We start from the raw sequence: 21,469 nt of genomic DNA, 5'->3' as shown, positions 1-21,469 counted from the left end.
GAAACTGGGGGGTGTGGGAGAGTAAAAAAATGAATTGAGAATGGGGATGGGGTAGAGCAAATGGTGATCAATTGAGACAGAGGTGTGGGGATAGCAAATAATGATGTATTGAGACGGGGGTGGGTGTGAACAGCAAATAATGATTGATTGAGCCTGGGGGAAGGGGCTCAGCAAATAGTGATTAATTAAGACTGTGGGGAGGGGGACAATAAATGATTATGAATTGAGACTGAAAGATGGGGTACAGCAAATCATGATTAATTGAGACTGGGGGGTGGGGGACAACAAATGATTATTAATTGAGACTGGGGGTGGGGAACAGCAAATGCTGATGACTTGAGGGTAGGGGAGAGCAAATTATGATGATATGATAAATTGAGGTGGGTATTGTTACTGTGCAAGACTGCACTATATTGTTTTTTTCTTCATCTGACATAGTGTAGAAGTTGTGGGAAAAGTTGGGAATGTGCTCTGGATGTGGTGCTCTAGATAGCTGTGTGTTATTTTATGCACAGATGAGTCCTGGCTAGAAGAAGTGATGGTGGTCTGCACTGGATGAAGAAATGCGAATATGAATGACTTCAACTAGAGACGTCACTGGTGAAACAGTGTGTTAACTGTACACTGACACTATATACACAATATAGTATATACAGAGCTCCTGTGTATAATGTCACTGGTGATCACTGTATTATTTGTACACTGACACTACATACAGAGCGCCTCTGTGTAATGTCACTGGTGATCACTATATTACCTGTACACTGACACTATATACAGAGCTCCTGTGTATAATGCCACTGGTGATGACTGTATTACCTGAACACTGACACTATATACAGCGCTCCTGTGTGTCAAGTCCCTGATGAGTCAGTGTGTTACCTGTACACTGAGAGTATATGCTGTACAATTTATACAGAGCTCCTGTGCATAATGTCACTGATGAGTCCCTTGCATGTGGTATTATTTGGTCACTATGTGGTGGTAATATGTGGTCTGGCCATGGTGTGTCAGAATTTGTCCCTCATATGTGGTATTATTCGGTCACTATGTGGTGGTAATATGTGATTTGGTCATGGTATGTTATCATTTGTCCCTTGTATGTGGTATGATTGATCATTTAAAAGAATATATGACACATTCAATTAAATAAAAATAAATATACACCTTTAAAGAATATTGGATATTTTAAAGAAAATCTGTCAACACACATTAACCTATTAACATATCCCCTGCTTTGAGGAGGACTCCGGCGGTGAGCCCGCATCAAAGCCAAGACATGTCAGCTGTTTTGAACAGCTGACATGTGCCCGCAATAGGCGTAGGTGGAATCACAATCCACCTGCGCCTATTAAACATTAAACACTGCTGTCAAACGCTGACAGCGGTATTTAACCAGTGCTTCCGGTCGCGCGGCTGGAAATGAGCGTCTCGCCGACCTCCTTCACATGACCAGGGTCAGCGATGCATTGGCATGACAACCAAAGTTCTCCTGGAGACCTATGGTTGTTGATGCCTGATTGCTATGAGTGCCACCTGCCTATATGTAGCAGAGCCAATCAAGTAGTGGATGCGTCTAGCCTCCCATGGAGGCTATTGAAGCATGCCAAAATTAAAAAAAAAGTTTTAAAAAATATGAAAAAATAAAAAAAGGAAAGTTTAAATCACCCCCCTTTTTCCCCATTCAAAATAAAAGAAAAATAAATCACACATACACATATTAGGTATCGCCATGTTCAGAATCATAGTTACTCACTCTCTGGTTTTCTGAGATTTAGCTTGTTGTTTTTTTCTTCCTCGGTGACCCATTCATAACAGCTAGGGCTAGGGTTAGGGATAGGGTCAGGGCTAGGGCTGAGATTAGGGTTAGGGGTGTGTTGGGGTTAGGGTTGGAGTTAGAATTGTGGGGTTTCCACTGTTTGGGCATATCAGGTGCTCTCCAAACGCAACATGGCGTCTGATCTCAATTCCAGCCAATTCTGCGCTGAAAAAGTCAAATGGTGCTCCTTCCCTTCCAAGCTCTGCCATGCGCCCAAACAGTATTTTACCCCCACATATGGGGTATCAGCCTACTCAGAACAAATTGCAAAATAACTTTTGGGGTCCAATTTCTGATGTTAGACTTAGGAAAATAAAAAACTGGGGGCAAAAATATCATTTTTGTGGAAAAAAAAATGATTTTTTTATTTTCACGCCTGGGCGTTATGAACTTCTGTGAAGCACTTGGGGGTTCAAAGTGCTCACCACACATCTAGATAAGTTCCTTGGGGGGTCTAGTTTCCAAAATGGTGTCATTTGTGGGGGGCTCCACTGTTTTGGTACATCAGGGGCTTTCCAAACGCGACATGGTGTCCGATCTCAATTCCAGCCAAAAAAGTCAAATGGCGCTGCTTCCCTTCCGAGCTCTGCCATGCGCCCAAATAGTCATTTACACCCACACATGGGGTATCAGCATACTCAGGACAAATTGCACAATAACTTTTAGGGTCCTTTTACCCTTGGGAAAATAAAAATTGGGGGTGAAAAAAACCACACAATGGGAGAAAAGATGAGGAGCCAAGAGTAAAACAATTACCTGATGAGCCAGTAATTGGTGCCTATAACGCGCCCCGACGCGCGTTTCGGAGTGGATCTCCTTCGTCAGGGCCTCCCCCTCTTTTCTCCCATTGTGTGGTTTTTGTTTATTGAGTGGCGGTTTTTTGTTCACGCACTGGCATTTACTGTCCATAATATTTGTGCACGTCATTTCTCTTATTTGGCCTTTGCCAACATCCCCCTTCTTTTTGCTTCACATTGCACACTATTATATAAAAAAACTCTTTTTGGGGGCCTTAACAAGTATATAATTATCATTACCTTTTTACCTGTTTATTATTGAGCCTGCCTTACATGGTTATTTGTAAAGCTCTATGTTAAAACTTATTAAATTACAATACCATGTATATATTTGGGATGCCTTTTTATTTATTTGTTTAGTGTGTACACCCACTAATATTTTAATAAAGGTTATTTTATTTATTTTGTGTGTTGCTGCATATATTACATCTATATGATACCTTGCCGGTTTCATCTTCCACCATACCCAGTGTGTACAGTGGTCTTTTCTCCGGATGGTCTGCCATCCATTGTTTCAGAGGGGTTGTTTTAATTCTAATATTCAGTTTTTATATTATATTATTTCATTTATTATTAAATTAATACAGGATATCACCCTCACTGTTTTAATTGCCTGGAATAGGTAATTTTTATGAAGCAATAAAAGATGATTTATCCACAACAAGGCATCTGATATGAGACACACCGGTAGGACTATTTTCAACATTCTATAACCTGTATGGCCATACAATAGTTTAGATAGGGCAAAAGTGGTGACCGATTCCCTTTTCAAAATGCTTAATAGGTTAGGTTAGAGTAGGCCACAAGTGTCTATCTTGCAGTGGTGGCAGCTTAAAAAAATCTTTTCGCCAAATCAAAAGCTCATGGCTGTGTATGTGATATGGCGTTCAATGGGAACTGTTAATGTGTGATTGGTGAGGACGTGGTGCAGAAGTAGAGTTTTTCCAAGAATGGGCGGTGGGACTGTGGAAGGTTTGAGGGCTGGAGGCGGAGCTGGTGTGCAGTCTGGGTGGAGTCTCAAGGGGGCCCAAAAATTTTGCAAGTATGGGGCCCTGAAATTTCTGGTGGCAGCCTTGCTTGTGGTTACGTGATAAGTGCTGGAGCTAGCAGAGCCCAACCATGTATATATATTATTAAATTCTATGTCTGGTATCTGTATCATCTGATCATCTGATATCTACTTTATTCATTATCTATGGAACTGATAGAAATAGCCAAGCAAAGTGCTCAGCAGCTCTATAGATAATGAATAGAACAGAGGCCAAGTTGACGTCATCATAAGTTAATTAGAGACACACCTGTGGATGTATTTTTATGCACATCTGAAACACACTGCTTCTTTGTGTAGCATCATGGGAAAGTGTCTAGAAATCAGACAAGATATCAGGAAGAGAATTGTGGACTTGAGCAAGTGTGGCTCATCCTTGAGTACAATTTCAAGATACCTGATGGTGTCTCATTCATCTGTACAAACACTTATACAGAAGTACAAACAAGATGGGAATGTCCAGGGGGTCAGGAAGGAGACGGGTTCTGTGTCCCAGAAATGAACTTGCTTTTTTTCTGACATGTGCATATCAAACAAAGAACAAAAGCAAAAGATCTTGTGAAGATGATGGCAGAAGCTGGTAAGATTATGTCAATATACAAAGTGAAGCAAGTACTGTATCAGCATGGGCTGAAAGGCCACTCTGTCAGGAAGAAACCATTACTCCAAAAGAAACATAAAAAGCCAGATTAATGTTTACAAATGAAAAATATTTAGATTTGAGAGTCCTCAGTGGTTGATACCTTTTAATGGCTAACTGAAAAGATGGTAACAAATTGAAGCTTTCAAGACTACTTCATCAGGCATAGAATAATACAAAATCTGAAGAGTCACATATTTATACACAATACGGCACAGAAATAATTCAGTAGATAAGACAAGTGATGTGAAGCAGAACTATCATTATGGTAGAGGGATAAACACTTGTGGCCGTAAATATTAGAACAGTTCATAGATAAGGAGCGTGAAAGTTTTAATGTCTTCTTATTGGGGTCTGGTTCTGTGTTGTGATGCCCTACACGGTCTGAGGAGCAAATTTTTTAGTTGATGTAGAAAGACATAAATTTATGTTTATCTACTGGCTAACACTGTACAAAGATATATACCTTCCCTGTTTACAAATGCACACAGGGACAAAGACCTTAATTTCTGGAGACATATCCTGTGGTCTGATGAAACCAAGATTGAACTTTTTGGGCATAATGACAATTGTTACGTTTGGAGGAAAAAGAGAGAAGCTTGGAAGCCTAAGAACACCATCCCAACTGTGAAACACGGGGGTGACAGCATCATGTTGTGGGGTTGTTTTGCGGCAGGAGGGACTGGTGCACTTCACAAAATAGATGGCATCATGAGAAAAGATTATGTGGCAATACTTAAGTAACATCTGAAGACATCAGCCAGGAAGTTAAAGCTTGGGCGGAAATGGGTCTTCCGAATGAACAATGACCTGAAGCATACTGCCAAAATGGTAACAAAGTGGTTTAAGGATAACAAAGTCAATGTTTTGGGGTAGCCATCACAAAGCCTTGATCTCAATCCTATTGAAAATGTATAGGCAAAGCTGAAAAGGCAGGTGCGAGCAAGGCGACCTACAAACCTGGATCAGTTACACAAGTCAGGAAGAATGGGCCCAAATTCCGACCAACTATTGTGAGAAGCTTGTGGAAGGATATCCCAAACGTTTAACACAAGTCATTCAGTTTAAGGGCAATGGTACCAGTAAGTAATAAAAATGCCTTAAAACTTTGTCTCTCTCATTATTCTGGCATTTGGCAAATATTAATAATCATGGTAATCCTAATTGACCTAAAACGGGAAAGGTTTATTCTGACTTCATGTCAGATATTGAGAAAAACATGCATATGTGTCTTTTTATATAGTGTATGTAAATTTCTTGTTTCAACTGTAGATGCACACATACATAAAAACATATACAAGTGCACACATATACATACATAAGCACACATGGGTCGCCCTCCCAGGGCTGGTGGGGTACTCGGTACCGGGCCCGCGGATCTCCAAGAGGGGGTTGCTGTTGTCACGGCAGCTATGACCCGGCCCGTGGCCCTGGGCGCCCATTGTGAATGGCGGAAATGTTCATTGAATGATTCGTGACGCCACCTGTAGTGTTCGGCAATAAAAGATGTTAAGCCGACGCTGCAGACAGATCCTCTGGGACAGATGGTGTGGTGCAGCAATGATGTTGTGGCCCTCCACAGGTAGGGCAGTAGTCCCAGGGCAGTGTAGGTGAAGGGATAGGGGTAGATAGTGCAGTGTCAGGCACAGAGATGTAGCAGTGCTGAGCGGGTTGGCGCAGGAATAAGCGGAGGACACCCGGGCATGTAGCTCCAAAGCTTTACTCACAGTCTGTTGTGCATACAGGTGCCCGCATCTGTGCCGTGTTCTCCGGGTCAGGAGCTCAGCCAACTTCCAGGCAAGATGAAGTACTCCGTTCCAACACTCCGCCAACATATGTGCCTTTTCTGAACATCTCCCTTTTGCGCCTATAGTGAAGTACTCTCAGTACTGAGTTACACTGGAGTTCCTCCTCTCATCTGTTCCTATGAACTCTACTTGTACGGCAGACAGCTGTAGCCTGCTTCGGGGACTCCTTGCTACCAAATCCCGGCTCACTCACATTGCTGTTGTGCCCCCAAGTCTTGTGTGGGAATAAAGTGGTGACAACTTCTATTCCTCCGGTGTCTGCTGCAGGACCATTAGTATCCATACAACCTCGGGGGCCGGACCCCGGCCTTGCGCTGTGAACTTGGGAAGGGTTCTGCTCTAACCCTAATCCTCAGTCCTCCTCTTCTCCTTATGTTCTGTTCAAATCTATCTTATAAAGAGTCAGGCTTTTCATCAATGTCTCTTTCCTGTGCCAGCAGACCCAGGTCACTGAGGTCTGCTGCAGCACTTCCCTCGTCCATACCTCTCCGGGGATCTTCTCTCTCCTTCCGACCCCGTCAGCCTCACTGGCTGACTGCCTGAGTCAGACCCTCCCGTCAGACTCCCTCATCAGACTGACTAAATCCTAAACTCTTCCCAACCTTTTGGTGCAGACTAAGCTCCACCCACCTCCCAGCACTCTTCGTGTTCCAAGCAGGGAGCCACCAAAGGGTGCTTTGCTACACTACTATGCTGTGTGGGATGCAGGTGTTGGAGTGTGGTCTGGTGTCTTCACCTTACCTGGATGGTGGGGTACCACACCTCAGGAGGAGGTGCAGTACCTCTGTGGCCACTGAACCCTCATGGGCGCCACATACCCCCCCGTTAAACACAGCATGTCCGCGGGTTGCAAGTGAACAAAGTTAGACAAACAAAGGAACATACAAAAATGTTTGGTATGCTGATAAACAATTCTTATCTAAACTTCCCAATGTGGGAGGCACTCACTCTTGAACGTTGCAAACAACTTAACTAACTATGATTTATTGCATTACCTTATTTTAAAGTGCTATTCAATACCCTTTATCACATTCCACATTTCCACTTCTTCTTAACCATAAGTGACAACCGCTGGTACCTGGTTCATCACCTGAATATTCTTTATTTAAATTTTTATCTCTTTACTCCTAATCAGATACCTAGTCATTACTATCAGTTTAAACTTTATATAAAAGCTATTCTATAACTATTATTACTCTTATAAGACACATTATATAACTCTTCACATTAAAACATCACAATTCTTGTAAGTGCTGGACACCGCTCCCAGACGGGATTTTTTGCAGTGTCCTTATGTTGGAGCAATGCTCCAGGTTGAGGTAGTCTTCATTCTTAGAAAGCCTACGTAAAACCAAGAAAGGGCACCTAAAGAGGGGCAACTATATACAAGAAAGTTTGTGATTCACTCCAAGTTCATGATCACTGCAGTTCAGTAAAAGTGCTGCCAACGCAACTAGGCAAAAACTGGAACATAATTGTAAACAATGGGGCACAATGGTGCCAATACCCTCCTGGGTAACAGTTAGTTAGTTTGGGCATGTTCTTTAATGTTGGTTCCCTCCTGGGGTGATGGAAGCTGGTTTCTTGAGCTGCTTCCAGGGGAGAACTTGTGGACATCCTCTTCCTGCTTGTTATCCAGAAATTGCATATATTCTTTTTCCCATGGAGTGAGATTGGTCTCTGCCGGTGCAGATGGAGTGGCAGCTGATGCAACTGTTGCCAGTGATTCTACAGGGGCCATAGTAGGTGCTAATGGCTGTTGCCCTTTGTTTCCAGATGATACGACAGCTAACGGTACTGCTGCCTGTCGCAGCGGGTATGGTTCCATAGGGACGTCGCCGCTTAATGTCGGTACAAGTATAGGACCATTTCTGTCCACAGGCGCAGTCCCTAACACCAGGATCATGGCAGGGGCTGTGATCATACCTGGTGTTCCTGTGGATGTTCTAGCTCCTGCACGGGTGCCAGTTGGTGAACGATGGTAGCGGTGACTTCCTGGCCTGCCTGGTGAGTGAGCGGCCGCGGGGCCACTTCATGTATCGCATTGGGGCATGCCGGTAGGAGCCTGCGCGGCCGCGCCAGGTCCGGGCTGGGACTCGGTCCCTGCCCCACAGTCTGCTCCGGGACTCTCATGTACCTCCTCCTAGCAGGCCGCGTCCAGTGGCAGCATCGGCTTGGGGGTAGAGGTGGGCGCTGCAGATGGTATCGCAGTGGTCGTACACCCCGCGGGGGCTGCCTGGGGGGCAAGTGATCTTTCTCCATCACGTTCGCCTGATCCCCGTCCTCCTACCATCATGGCATCCTGGCGTTCTTCTTCCTTCCCGGGCTCCTTTCCCGCCACAGGGCCTCGCTCCTCCTTCTGGGGGCGGCGTCTTCTTCCTACGCCTCCATACCAAGCCAGTATACGAACCCCTCTGGGGGGTGGGCCATGTTGCTGTAGCATAGAAGTTAAGGCAGGGGAGGCCAAGGACAGTCCGCACTCTTTTCTTAGGACCACCCATGTTGTCACGCCCTTCTTCACCGCGCCGGCGCCATTTTGACAGTCCATTTTACAGTCTATCAATTTGGTTATTTTACACATTATCAGCAGTTAAGTCCAATAAATCTTCAGCACACAGAACCCGGTGGTACCGGGCTTCGTAATCCTGTTCGTGATGCCAAGTTTATGGGTCGCCCTCCCAGGGCTGTGGGGTACTCGGTACCAGGCCCGCAGATCTCCAGGAGGGGGTTGCTGTTGTCACGGCAGCTATGACCCGGCCCATGGCCCTGGGCGCCCATTGTGAATGGCAGAAATGTTCATTGAATGATTCGTGACACCACCTGTGGTGTTCGGCAATAAAAGATGTTAAGCCAACGCTGCAGACAGATCCTCTGGGACAGATGGTGTGGTGCAGCAATGATGTTGTGGCCCTCCACAGGTAGGGCAGTAGTCCCAGGGCAGTGTAGGTGAAGGGATAGGGGAGAGACGTAGATGGTGCAGTGTCAGGCACAGAGATGTAGCAGTGCTGAGTGGGTTGGCGCAGGAATAAGCGGAGGACACCCGGGCATGTAGTTCCAAAGCTTTACTCAGTCTGTTGTGCATGCAGGTGCCCGCATCCGTGCCGTGTTCTCCGGGTCAGGAGCTCAGCCAACTTCCAGGCAAGATGAAGTACTCCGTTCCAACACTCTGCCAACATATGTGCCTTTTCTGAACGTCTCCCTTTTGCGCCTATAGTGAAGTACTCTCAGTACTGAGTTACACTGGAGTTCCTCCTCTCAGATGTTCCTATGAACTCTACGTGTACGGCAGACAGCTGTAGCCTGCTTCGGGGACTCCTTGCTACCAAATCCCGGCTCACTCACGTTGCTGTTGTGCCCCCAAGTCTTGTGTGGGAATAAAGTGGTGACAACTTCTATTCCTCCGGTGTCTGCTGCAAGACCATTAGTATCCATACAACCTCGCGGGCCGGACCCCGGCCTTGCGCTGTGAACTTGGGAAGGGTTCTGCTCTAACCCTAATCCTCAGTCCTCCTCTTCTCCTTAAGTTCTATTCAAATCTATTTTATAAAGTCAGGCTTTCCATCAATGTCTCTTTCCTGTGCCAGCAGACCCAGGTCACTGAGGTCTGCTGCAGCACTTCCCTCGTCCATCCCTCTCCGGGGATCTTCTCTCTCCTTCCGACCCCGTCAGCCTCACTGGCTGACTGCCTGAGTCAGACCCTCCCGTCAGACTCCCTCGTCAGACTGACTAAATCATAAACTCTTCCCAACTTTTTGGTGCAGACTAAGTTCCACCCACCTCCCAGCACTCTTCGTGTTCCAAGCAGGGAGCCACCAAAGGGTGCTTTGCTACACTACTGTGTTGTGTGGGATGCAGGTGTTGGAGTGTGGTCTGGTGTCTTCACCTTACCTGGATGGTGGGGTACCACACCTCAGGAGGAGGTGCAGTACCTCTGTGGCGACTGAACCCTCAGTTCACACACATACACACATATATGCATCTATATACACGCACACCTACTAATCTATGATATCAGGTATTCAGAGATGAGCCATGGAGGAGGGCGGCCGTTTAGTTCAGAGATCAGCTGGAGGGGGCTGGAGAAACCAATGTAGGGAATGATGACATAGCAGACAGGACTGATATCAGCTCACTGCTTCTGCCATGCAGTTCCGTGCAGTGAGTTTTAGTCCCCTGATCTTTTCTCTGTGAGGGTATGCTGTTGGTAATGAAACAGTGCAGGGAGCAGAAGATCCACTGTAAGTTCTACTCTTCCTCCACTGTTGTCCCCAGAGTGCTGTGTGGCTCGGGCCCCCTGATTACAGGTGAACAGTCATGGGATGCGCATGCATGAGGACAGAGACGGCAGTCAGTGACTGTTCTCATCAGTCTGGTGGGGAAAGCGTTCATTGGCCAGCATCTCTCTCCCTTTATGACACCGACAGTGGGCCCCTTTCCTTCCCGCCCGCAATCTTGACAGAGTGGCCCCATAACGGCTGCGTGGTCTGCTGCTGTGTGCAGTATGCCTCTGCCTACAAGGGACCGTCTCAACTTCCGAGCCCCAGTTCAGTTGCACAGGCTGCATTGGCGGTTTGTTCGCCTCTGGTGTGTTGTCACAAGATGATTGTTATTCTTAAAGTAGTGGTGGAGAAGCGTCTCTTAAATTACTTTTATTGAAATCTGTATCATAGCAATTTATGTTACATCTGAGACCATCACGCCGTCACGTCAATGTTTTTTCTTATTGAACATCAAATTTAATACATTCTTAGAAAACTATGCATGGTCTTCAAAGAGAGATATTTATGGATAGTGTAAGGCAACGCTCACCGAGTGTATTGGGGAACACTTATTTGGCAGCGGATTCACGTCACACAGGAACACTTTCCGTTAAACCGTCTATGTGGTTTATTAAACAGCATAAACCATGTTAGGCAACAGAAAGAAAACAGTCTTGCATCAGACAGATTAATCCTTAATGTCCGTAGTAGAGCTTCACTTTCTCAGTTCTGTGGCCACACAGGATGTGCCATGTCCAGTAACAGGCTCTATTGCCTCAACACAGTTATTTGCCCCCTGTGCGGGGTTACCTCTGAGGAGCACCTGCTCCAGACGCCGACTCTTGGTTGGTCCTTTCTCCCAGGGAAGCGGCCGCACTGGGCTCACCGATCCGGAAGGTGCCTTATTCACTAGGCCGCCCCACGGTTACAGAACCACAGCCGGGCAGTGACTTCCCCAAATGTAGGCCGTCACAGACTCTGCTCACACATGTGGCTGGTCTGGGTGCTGTTCAGGGATCTGACCCTACTCCTTGGGTCTCCCAACACACCGGCCTCACCAGGTGCAGGGCCTCAGCGGGTGCTATTCAGGACGTCCATCCCCTCCTGAGACCGTCCAACACTCACGCCTCACCGGGTGCTATTCAGGGATCCGTCCCTACTCCCAGGGACTCCCAACACACCGGCCTCACCAGGTTCAAAGTCGCAGCAGGTGCTATTCAGGAAGGCAGCACACCTTCCAACACCTAGACCTTCCAGGACCTTCCACCCTGAACCATTCAGATACACACTCTCTCCCGATGTGACCAGACCTCAGGCACCTTATATGTTCCATAACCATACCCAGAGGTGAGGTATGGATCACATGGTTATGACCTCACTAAAGGTCTTCTTTCACACAGCCACACACACAGGCTTTATCTTGGGCGTTCAGACACACGCCCCTAGGTGGGTTTGTAGGTGACTGGTCCCACCCATCTCACCAAGTCACCTGGAAGCTTTCCCTGATACACTGCAGCAAACCTTCAGCAGTACCTCTGCTGATCAACACATGATCCAGCTTCCATCACAAGGAACCTACACTTGTGATACATATTGACCATTCACAACCCTGCTGGTCACCATTTTCCCTATTACAATGAAGGAACGCTTGCATGCATGTCCCATACAGCGCCCCCTAGCTGTCACAGGGTTCACTGCATCACAATAGAAATGGGCGAACCCGAACAGTAAAGTTTGGGTCTATACCGGACACCAACTGTTCGGGCACAGACCCCGAACACGGACTTCACCAGGGATTCCGTGTTTCTGCTTGGGTTCAGCACCGTGAACAATGGGTGTTTACTGCATGACAATGCGAGAAACACTGGCAGCTCTGATCAACGGTAAGATTATTATCATAGGTCAGAGTGCTGGGGTTCCCACGCTATCAGATGACAGCCGGAGAATGCAGCTGTGACTGGTGGCAATTGGGATGAGACGGGCAAAGCTCCAGAATTGTCGTATCTAGTAGACGTACCTTTTCTGGGGTGGCTGCAGACTGCTAATTTTAGACTGCGGGCTCAATATCCATAACCCCTTACCAACCTGAGAATACCAGTCCCCAACTGTCTGCTTTAGCTTGGCTGGTTGTCAAAAATAGGGAAGACCCATGCCATTTTTTTAAATTATTTCTTTAAATAATTTAAAAAAAAGAGCTTGTAGACCTCTCTATTCTTGATAACCAGCCATGGTAAAGCTGACAGCTGTGGGTTACAGCCTGGGTTACCGCATGGGATGGGAACCTCAGCTCTCTGACCGGCGGTAATGATCTCACCGCCGATCAGAGACAGTGTTTGCCACGCTGTCATGCAGATGACAACATGGCAACCACTGGATGTTTGGACGCCCCAATCATGTGAATGGGGTCCGGGTTCAGGTTCGACTACTATTCTGGTACCCCAGCTGAACGTTTTTTTAACTGTTCAGCCAAACCTGAACATACAGGGATTCGCCCATCACTAGTTATGGACAAATTTATTAATTAACATTAGAGGAAATTACACACATTTATGGCTCCAACGTACATGTGTTCATAGCAAGTGTAGAAAGATTTTTTGCATCTCAGAGATTGAAACATGCTAAATTTCTTTAGTAGCAAGTATTTGGTGCAAATTTCACAAGATACCCACCCACTGACTAATATAGTAAATGATGGCGTCTGGTTTTGTCATGAACTCAATATAGTAAAGTTTTGATTAATATTGTGATATGTGCTATCCTTTACTCATCTGACTTCTCTAATGATGTAATATATAATTTACAATTAGTACAGCTTGGCTAATTTTATTTCCATTCTTCTTACATATTATGATTCTAATCTTTGTTTCTTACCTCCCAAGTATTCCTGCACCCCTGTGGTCATGGCTAAGTCTGACTTTGCTTGGATGTGAGCAGTCAGCATTCCTTCCAGAATCCAAGAAACAAAGACATCATTTAGTGTATATGTTCTTACCAGAATCACAAGACTTCAGCAGCGATATTCTTTGGCCACCCACCATAGTGTGAGAGCTAGAAATAAAGCAAAGCAGACGTAGAAATCTCCTGTTACTTTTCATGTTATAATTATTGTACAATTAGTCAAGCAGCTTTGAAAATCTGCATAAAATTTTGAACTATTGAAAGAGAAATCTTCATGACTGTATAATGGCATACCGTAGTGATGAGCAAGCACTAAAAAGCTTGAGTGCTAAGTACACGAATCAAACAGATTGGACACTTGGACGGGCTCGATTCAAGTAACAAGTATAATTCAAGTCAATGGAAAAGTCAAACATTTTTCTGGCAGGCCCTACCCGGAGGACTGAGGGGCAGTAAAATTGTTGAAATTAATGGAAACAGCGCTCAAATAGAATGGGAACAGCATGGGAAAGACGCCTGGACGCATCTCTGACTCCCAGGTCACTGCTAAGAACAATAATGTCAGAGTATTATGTCAGTTTTATGGACTGACAATAAAACATACAAAATCAAAGAAAAAATAGGTTTTACAGGAAAAAATTATAATAAACAATCTTTCCAATATGACTTGTATATACGGTAAGTACAACCAAAGAAGAAGCTTGTGCCGGAGACTCAAATTACAAGCAGTAGATAAAGAGTCAAAATTTTATTTAAATATTCAATAAAAAATGAGTACTAGTGAATACCAAGTGCAGGCATGGAAACTAAAAGTTGATAGGTGAGCTATTATGGGAAACCCCTGGGAATTTATTAGTATATACAGTATATATGAGCATACATTTACAAAGCATATATATAAAAAATCATTAAAATAAAGCCATATATATGCATGAACACGTGCATAATTGATTGTAGACTAAATGATAATTAGCTTTATAATAAAGAAATTCATCCAATTGGTTTGTGATGCTTAAAAGAAGGTAAATAATTCTAAAAGCAATGATATGCACCCTGAGGAAATGAGGGAAAATATTTCCCATAAAAAAAGAAGCAAAGACAATATCACTAGTAAATTACCAACATTGAATGAACATCTCACCCACCAAGCGTTTCACTTGTATATAACGCAAAATTAAAAACAGAAAAAAAAACACCATCTCCACTCCTTAGGCTATGTCCACACATAATATGCAAATTGCCTCTTCAGAATCTATGTCCACACATAGAGTTTTTGCAGCATTTTTGCATCTTCTCATTGCTTTCAATGATGAACAAAAGCTGCAAAAACGCTGAAATAATTAACATGCTGCTTCTTTCAAAAATGCAGGTAATGTCAGTCAGGAAAAAAAATCAGTTGTGTGCATGAGATTTCTGAAATATGACGGCTTTTGCTGGTACTGTAAAAAAGAGATTTAATTTGCATAAAACAAATGAACAAACACTGCAAAAAAATCAGCAAAAATGCAACATGTGAACATAGCCCTAATAGCTGGGCCATCTCTCATCGTATTTCCCTGTCGCCTATGACTACAGTACTACCTTATCTCGGCATGTGATGTGTGTGACATGGCATATCCTATTTAATTTATGAAGGAGGGACTCTGAAATTTACAATGCCTATGCGGACAATGTAAAAAGAGCCAAAAATTAGAAGGAAGACAGAGTCCAATACACCTTGTATTAGACATAAAGTATGCCCTCATACACATTATGTTAAAATTGTTAAGTAGTGGGACTCCTAAACTCATAATACATATGCACAAAGTGCAAGGGCTAAAAAACATTCACCCCCTGGGAAGTATACATATGTATATGTAAGAGAATTGTAGAGGTAGGCCTCATACACATCCTGTAAAAATTATGAAGGAGGACATCATACACACCCTGGAAAAATTAAGAGCGAGAGTCAGATGATGACTCTAAAAATATGAAGTGAGGGCTGCCTGTTTATCCTCTAAAAATTTTGAGCAAGGGCTACCTATTTACTCTCTCAATGTTTTGAGCAAGGGCCACCTGTTTACTTTCTCAATATTTTGAATGAGGGACACCTGTTTACCCTCTCAAGATTTTTAGTAAGGGCCGCCTGTTTACACTCTTAATATTTTAAGCGAGGGTCGCCTGTTCACCCTCTCAAGATTTTGAGCAAGGGCTGCTTGTTTACCCTCTAAAGATTTTGAGTGAGGGCCGTCTGTTTGCCCTCTCATGACTTTCAGCAAGGGCAGCTCGTTTACCCTCTCAAGATTTTGCCTGAGGGCTACCTAATGACCCTCTAAAAATTAGGAGGGAGGACTGCAGGATGACCCTGTAAAGATTTTTAACGAGGACTGCCTGTTAGGAGTTCCCCAGTCTGGTGCTTTTTTAAAGTGCAGACAATAAAAGAATGTTAATTTGCAACCTGTACTGTACCAAAATCAACAGGGGCCTGACTGCTATCAGCCTGACCACCACCAACGTGCTTATGCACATGTCATCAAAGCACCCGACTAAGTAGGCTGAACCCTGTCTGCGGGTGACACCACTGTCTCTTCCCTTGCGCTACTTGCTTGCCAATCCCCTGTCATGGCGGTGGCTGTCCTTCGGTACTTGGTCACCAGTTCCAACCATTTTTCCTGATGTGCCATCCCCGCCTTACACCAGCATGTGTCTTATAACATCACCCTGTTACAGTTAAGGTCCACTTAATGATCAACATGTGGACAGGTGCTTATGGCCTGGTACGTTACATTTCCTTGATGGCACTCTGGGTGAACCTTGTGGCGACTGGGGCAGAGACAGACCCTGGGATAGGACTTGTACTACCTTTTTCCATCAGGGTTTCCTCCATACTAAAAAAAGGCAGGTGTTGACTCAGTGGTACTTAACACAATGGTTGTACTCACTGCTAAAAGGCACTTTATGTTTTAATACTTTTTAAATCTTTGGGTTCCAACTGGAATTACTTTCTGCTTGCCGACAGATTCACAATTCTCTAATGTGATTAAAAAAAAATAATATGACAGACAATTAATTTATTATGTAAATAAGGTTACAACTTGAAAGTGGATTAAAATAGAACTGGTGATAAGAATTAATAGATGGGAGACGCTAATTGACAAAAACTTTTTCTTGTTGCTGAGCCTTTTCACTGAGACTGTGCAAGCGTTTAAGACCAGGGTCACACTGGCGAGGAATACGGCCGAGTGAGAGGCGCTAAAAGCACGCTTTAGACACAGACCAATGATTCTCTATGGGGTCCCTCGCACCAGCCGGATATTTCTCATCCGTATTCTACGCTCCGTGCCAATCGCAGCATGCTGCGATTGTCAGCGTACTACGGCCGTAGTACGCCAATGCAAGTCTGTGGGTGCGCAAAAAATACGCATTACACACGGACCACACATGTGACTTGCGAGAAATACGCACCCGGTGTCTTTTAGCAATGCCAGCAATTCAGTGCGCTATACAGTAAACTCACACTGACAGTTTTAATAAAGAAACGAAAGAATAGATATATATATATACAGTATATATATATACAGTATATATATATATATATATATATATATATATATATGAATTCTATGTGTCTATACCTATTCTTTGGTTTCTGTTTAGAAACCCTGTCATAGGGCTCCATTATATGTCCATTTTGCAAGCCTGCGAGAAAATCTCGCAGCACGGATGCCATACGGAGCACTGTTTAGGGGCCATTCATCCGTATTACGCATGTAAAATACTGACCGTATTTTGCGTCAGTTAGTGTGACCCCGGCCTAACAGTACCCCTCAGCTCCTGATTCTTTGCGCATTATATGGACACTTAATTGATGTCAGTATTTAAAGCCCCACTTTAAGACCTAATATAAATTGGTGGGTCATGTGGACCTTGATGGTTCCTATATCCATGCTGGAGTGCAGTAATATAGCTTATGGAGATTAGAGAATTTTTTATAGCAGTACATACTATGTATCATGCTACTGTATGTTGGCAGGAGTATTAGGCTCTAGATATTTTTTTGACTTGTAGCAGGTAGCAACACTATTGTAAAAATGCCTCAATATTTATCACTGCACTTGCACTAAGCAGCAGGCTTTCATGCAAGAATATAATAGCACCTTTGGAATCTTTCTGTCATCTCCGTACATTTGCACAAAATGTCTGAACCCGGCCAATATTCTTATCATCCGAGTCAATTTTGAAGTTAATGTGCATTTCATGCATAAATCACAAATGATCCAATATCTACTGATTGTAGACTGATAATTCGCAGCACAGTTCATTTGTAATTCATTGTTGTATGCAAAAAATGCAGAAAAACTGGTTGTACAAACAGGAATAGCAATTTTTCTTTTTGATCTTGATAAAAACACAGTGGTTCTACCTTCCAGAATCTTATTATGGCATTTGGTTTGAATCAACCCTTTAGTGACAGAGCCAATTTGCAGCTTAAAGGGAACCTGTCACCCCCTCCAGGCATTTTTAAGTAACAGAGCCACCTTGTGCAGCACTAATGCTGCATTCTGTCAAGGTGGCTCTGTTACTTAGCTTCCGCTCCACCGCAGAAATAATCTTTTATAAAATTGTTCAAAAATACCTGAAATTTGACAGGGGGGCCGACTTTCCCCCTCTGACAGACACCTTGCATCCATCACTCATTTCGTATTTGGCGCCGCATCCTCAGTTTTCTTTTGAAATGCGGTGCCTGCGCCATACTATATCTTCTTGGGTATGCGCAGTCAGCGTTGCCCGATGTGCCCATGCTCTCAGATCACATCTCGGCCTTCATATCGCGTGGCCACAGACCCCGCCCCACTGTCGCTTATGATTTATTCACATTGCGGGGCTGGGAATCTCGAGCATGCGCAGTAGTTATCTGCGGCTCTCATGCCCAAGATTCCCAGCCCCGCAGTGTGAATAAATCATAAGCGACTGCGGGGCGGGATCTGTGGCCACGCGATATGAAGGCCGGGATGTGATCTGAGAGCATGGGCACATCGGGCAACGCTGACTGCGCATACCCAAGAAGATAAAGTAAGCGCAGGCACCGCATTTCAAAAGAAAACTGAGGATGCGGCGCCAAATACGAAATGAGTGATGGATGCAAGGCGTCTGTCAGAGGGGGAAAGACCTGCCCCCCTGTCAAATTTCAGGTATTTTTGAACAATTTTATAAAAGATTATTTCTGCGGTGGAACGGAAGCTAAGTAACAGAGCCACCTTAACAGAATGCAGCATTAGTGCTTAGTGCTGCACAAGGTGGCTCTTTTACTTAAAAATTCCTGGGGGAGGGTGACAGGTTCCCTTTAATGACCAGGCCAATTTTTACAATTCTGACCACTGTCAATTTATGAGGCTATAACTCTGGAACACTTTAACGGATCCCGCTGATTCTGAGATTGTTTTTTCGTGACATATTATACTTCATGCTAGTGGTAAAATTTCTTCGATATGACTTGTGTTAATTTATGAAAAAAAAAAATGGAAATATGGCGAAAGTTTTTAAAATTTTGCAATTTTCAAACTTTACATTTTTATACCCTTAAATCAAAGAGATATGTCACACAAATTACTTAATACAGTTAGGTCCACATATATTTGGACAGAGACAACATTTTTCTAATTTTGGTTCTAGACATTACCACAATGAATTTTAAACAAAACAATTCAGATGCAGCTGAAGTTCAGACTTTCAGCTTTCATTTGAGGGTATCCACATTAAAATTGGATGAAGGGTTTAGGAGTTTCAGCTCCTTAACATGTGCCACCCTGTTTTTAAAGTGACCAAAAGTAATTGGACAGATTAAATAATTGTAAATAAAATGTTCATTTCTAGTACTTGGTTGAAAACCCTTTGTTGGCAATGACTGCCTGAAGTCTTGAACTCATGGACATCACCAGACGCTGTGTTTCCTCCTTTTTGATGCTCTGCCAGGCTTTCACTGCGGTGGTTTTCAGTTGCTGTTTGTTTGTGGGCCTTTCTGTCTGAAGTTTAGTCTTTAACAAGTGAAATGCATGCTCAATTGGGTTGAGATCAGGTGACTGACTTGGCCATTTAAGAATATTCCACTTCTTTATGTTTTGGGTCATTGTCCATCTGTATGAAACGACGACCAGTTTGGCTGCATTTGGCTGGATCTGAGCACACAGTATGGCTCTGAATACCTCAGAATTCTTTCGGCTGCTTCTGTCCTGTGTCACATCATCAATAAACACTAGTGACCCAGTGCCACTGGCAGCCATGCATGCCCAAGCCATCACACTGCCTCCGCCGTGTTTTACAGATGATGTGGTATGCTTTGGATCATGAGCTGAACCACGCCGCCTTCGCCATACTTTTCTCTTTCCATCATTCTGGTAGAAGTTGATCTTGGTTTCATCTGTCCAAAGAATGTTCTTCCAGAACTGTGCTGGGTTTTTTTTAGATGTTTTTTAGCAAAGTCCAGTCTAGCCTTTTGATTCTTGATGCTTATGACTGGCTTGCACCGTGCAGTGAACCCTCTGTATTTACTTTCATGCAGTCTTCTCTTTATGGTAGATTTGGATATTGACACGCCTACCTCCTGGAGAGTGTTGTTCACTTGTTTGGCTGTTGTGAAGGGGTTTCTCTTCACCATGGAGATTATTCTGCGATCATCCACCACTGTTGTCTTCCGTGGGCGCCCAGGTCTTTTTACATTGATGAGTTCACCAGTGCTTTCTTTCTTTCTCAGGATGTACCAGACTGTAGATTTTGCCACTCCTAATGTTGTAGCAATTTCTTGGATGGGTTTTTTCTGTTTTTGCAGCTTAAGGATGGCTTGTTTCACCTGCATGGCGAGCTTCTTTGACCACATGTCTCCTTCACAGCAAAACCTTCCAAATGCAAGCACCACACCTCAAATCAACTCCAGGCCTTTTATCTGCTTAATTGAGAATGACATAACGAAGGGATTGCCCACACCTGTCCATAAAATAGCCTTGGAGTCAATTGTACAATTACTTTTGGTCCCTTTAAAAACAGGGTGGCACATGTTAAGGAGCTGAAACTCCTAAACCCTTCATGCAATTTTAATGTGGATACCTTCAAATTAAAGCAGAAAGTCTGAACTTCAACTGCATCTGAATTGTTTTGTTTAAAATTCATTGTGGTAATGTCTAGAACCAAAATGAGAAAAATGTTGTCTCTGTCCAAATATATATGGACCTAACTGTAAATAACATTTCCCACATGTCTACTTTACATCAGCACAATTTTGGAAACAAAATTTTTTTTGTTAGGAAGTTATAAGGGTTAAAAGTTGACCAGAGATTTCTCATTTTTTCAAAACCATTTTTTTTTAGGGACCACATCACATTTAAAGTCACTTTGAGGGGTGTACATGACAGAAAATACCCAAAAGTGACACCATTCTAAAAACTGGACCCCTCATGGTGCTCAAACCCACATTCAAGAAGATAATTAACCCTTTACGTGCTTCACAGGAACTGAAGAAATGTGGAAGGAAAAAATAACATTTAACTTTTTTTTACAAAAAATGTACTTCAGAACCAATTTTTTTTATTTTCACAAGTGTTAAAAGAGAAAATGAACCACAAAATTTGTTGTGCAATTTCTCCTGAATACGCCAATACCCCATACGTGGGGGTAAACCACTGTTTGGGTTCACAGCAGAGCTCGGAACAGAAGGAGCGCCGTTTGACTTTTTCAATGCAGAATTTGCTGGAATTGACATTGGACGCCATGTTGCGTTTGGAGAGCCCCTGATGTGCCTAAACAATGGAAACCCCCACAAGAGACACCATTTTGGAAACTTGACCCCCTAAGAAATTATCTAGATGTGTGGTGAGCACTTTGAACCCCCAAGTGCTTCACAGAAGTTTATAACGTAAAGCCATAAAAATAAAACATCCAGTTTTTTTCACAATAATGATCTTTTTACCCCCAATTTTTTATTTTACCAAGGGTAGCAAGAGGAATTGGACCCAAAAGTTGTTGTGCAATTTGTCCTGAGTATGCTGATACCCCATATGTGGGGGTAAACCTCTGCTTGGGTGCACGGCAGAGCTCGGAAGAGATGGAGCACCGTTTGACTTTTTCAACGCAGAATTGGCTGGAATTGAGATCGGACGCCATGTTACCTTTGGAGAGCCCCTAATGTACCTAAACAGTGGAAAACCCCCCACAAGTGACACCATTTTGG

General features: G+C 43.8%; 1 protein-coding gene across 2 annotated transcripts in view; it reads right to left on the bottom strand.

Moving 5' to 3' along the window:
• Positions 1-21,469, bottom strand: part of SLC51A (solute carrier family 51 member A) — a 102,120-nt gene that overhangs the window by 66,011 nt on the left and 14,640 nt on the right. Inside the window, exon 2 of one of the 2 annotated variants that reach the window (XM_073589370.1) lies at positions 13,364-13,419. The gene's annotated coding sequence lies outside the window, so the exon portion shown is untranslated. Of the gene's footprint in view, positions 1-13,242; positions 13,420-21,469 lie in introns of those variants that run through there. The other variant, XM_073589371.1, reaches the window with a different exon arrangement.

The sequence above is a fragment of the Dendrobates tinctorius genome, unplaced genomic scaffold, assembly GCF_039654945.1.
Source record: "Dendrobates tinctorius isolate UK_male_01 unplaced genomic scaffold, ASM3965494v1 ptg000107l, whole genome shotgun sequence".
In the NCBI taxonomy this organism is placed as follows: domain Eukaryota; kingdom Metazoa; phylum Chordata; class Amphibia; order Anura; family Dendrobatidae; genus Dendrobates; species Dendrobates tinctorius.
This window is presented reverse-complemented; position numbering and strand designations above follow the sequence as displayed.